This window comes from Montipora capricornis, chromosome 10, assembly GCF_036669925.1.
Source record: "Montipora capricornis isolate CH-2021 chromosome 10, ASM3666992v2, whole genome shotgun sequence".
Lineage (NCBI taxonomy): Eukaryota > Metazoa > Cnidaria > Anthozoa > Scleractinia > Acroporidae > Montipora > Montipora capricornis.
Genome location: NC_090892.1, coordinates 24,454,394 through 24,456,893, shown reverse-complemented (window position 1 = coordinate 24,456,893; position 2,500 = coordinate 24,454,394). Strand labels below are relative to the sequence as shown.

The window sequence follows — 2,500 nt, the reverse complement described above, 5'->3', positions numbered from 1 at the left end:
GTGTTCGAGATCCTGTAAACTCGATTTGGTGTAGCAGCTCTTCAATTTGAGCCTTAAAAAGGCCCTACTTTGAGAGGGCAGGCGCTTCAACCTTGGAACCAAAACTGCTACAAAAGAGACTATCTTCGTCTTCCGGTTCCTCGCTTTGTTTTAAGTGATATGCAATGGAATTTGCAGTGTTCATGATGGCTTTATCCATGTCGGCTCCCGCATTCCCATTTGAGCAGCTCCAATCTTGCATGCCTCTTGATGATTTTGGGGTCTTTCCGTTGGAACACTCTCCAGTTGTTTCTCCGTTGACTTGGTTACTCTCATTAACCTTCTCAAGTTCAGGGCCTTTTGTTTCTATGGAACCATTTGTAGTACTCACTGTTATACTTTCTTAAGATTCATCCCTGACCTCAGTGCTGGCGATGAGGAGCTCTCAACCGTTCCAGGTGTCTTTGATTTCAGATTTGTGCTGGATGGTCTGTGTGCAATATGTGGATTGAGCCATTCCAGGTTTTGAAATTCTCTTGGCACTGCATCTCGCCCCAATCCAGAAGATATCGTCTTCAACCGCTTCAGATAACGACCATACGCAGTTCTTATGTTGCGGAATTTTACCTCTGCCTCCACCACCAATAAATTAAATTTCTGACTTTTTATTTGACGAATTGTTTACCTGCTCGGCAGCAATCGAAATGTGAATAAAAGCACTATTGAAACAGTTTGCATGTAGGTTGCCAGTGGTTACACAATATTGCCTTTTTGGTACACTTGTGACCAAAATCTCTCTTTTTTAACAGCTGGCGATTATCATCTAAGGGTACTTTAAATAATAATTGCAAAGCACTGATTCTTTTTGTAACTTTACGTTAAGAGTTTAGAAACTTCTCGGGCCGTAGTAATCAGCACTGTTTCTTTTTTTATTTATTCTTTATTTGCCTTTAAACTGCTGTTTTGTTGTTGAGTGTTCACACTTAATAGTCCCAAAGGGGTCCTATTGTTTGCGGAGGCGGAGCTTCGACTACATTCAAATTCTCGTGGGAGTTTCTAAGGAGAGGGAAAGCAAGAACTTTGGTGGAAAAAGTCTAAAGTTGGAGTTTGCGACCACTTTGAACCATCAGTTTCATTTGAAACTTGGCATAGAGCCGTCTCTAAAGGCACCCCTATCATACAGCCTGATCAGACACCCAAACACCAATCAACTTCAAATTCTATTTATGGAAAAGTGAGGCGGTATAAAAAGTGGTTCCGGTGAAAATGTCAACCATATATAAACGATTTTCAACACGTCAAAATCCTATTGAAATTTTAGGAAATGTCACGAAATTTGCTGATCGTTTGCTCAACCGCTTCAGAGTTATGAATGTTAAAAGTCAGCATCCTTCCCACCCAGCTCCCTCCCAACAAATTAGGGTAAAGCTCTGAACCATTCGGTAATGTAATTTTGGGGCTTACCAAAGCCTCCGAGAGATTGGACCATGTCTATGGATAAAAGCAGTGCTAAACAACTGGTACAGCATATAAAAAATAAACCTTTACTTTTATTATCACAGATTCCTCAACTTAACTTTAGCCAGTAGCAATAGCTAATCATCTTTTGTGCAAGAGGGAACAGGCCAGGCCAGCAGGCAGGATGTTGTTGAGTGGGTGCATCCCACTCAACCTAGTGCCGATGACGGGAAAGTTTAGGGGGTCCTAAGTTGTTTTGCACTTGTGTGCAGGTTTAGCGTGGAGGAATTCTAAATTTGACAACTCTTATTGCAATAAAATTCAAAATCCTCACTGACACACTCCTCCCCACCCAGCTGTCAACGAGTGCTAAAGTCCTGTTGTTGAATTTGGTCAGCGGTTGTCCCCTAAGATAAATGTAACGAGAATCTTCATTGATGTTCACCATTTTGTCGAGGAAAAACTTCGATGTAAGCATGATAATGGCAAAGAAAAGGCAGCTTAGAGATCGTCCTTTTTTCGTAAACTCATGGAGCGAAATTCTAAGTCATTGAAGCATTTCTCTGTGGCAGGTAAGCGAAGTGGAAGCCGTTAAAGAGGGTTTATTTTACTTCAATTGACCTGTAATCGGCAGGTACAAAACACAGGTCACAGGGCACAGGTCATTGTTTTACCAATACAGAAAGTATCCTAAACATTCATAAGAGCTAACCTTGGGCCTAAAAACGTTTGTTTAGGCCTAATTAGGCCTAAGGTTAGTTTTTATGAATGTTTAGGATACATTCTGTATTAGTAAAACAATGACCTGTGACCTGTGCCCTGTGACCTGTGTTTTGTACCTGCCGACCTGTAATGCATTTAAATGTCTTTTTCGTTGAATTAGGGTTGTTTTGGGTCTATCTGCATGCAAGATTGATGCAACGCTCCCTATTATTGAGTCTTTCAATGTGGAGCCAAAACTTGGCTCCCCGAAAGTAGACAAGTTGAGATGGCTATAAATATTCCATCAAGGACGGTCCGCAAGGTTTCTCTCCATAATGACATTATGTACAATGTATGGTAA

The 2,500-nt window shown here is 41.1% G+C and overlaps 1 pseudogene; it reads right to left on the bottom strand.

Moving 5' to 3' along the window:
• LOC138020491 (uncharacterized) overlaps nt 1-2,500 on the bottom strand; it is a 3,590-nt pseudogene that overhangs the window by 108 nt on the left and 982 nt on the right.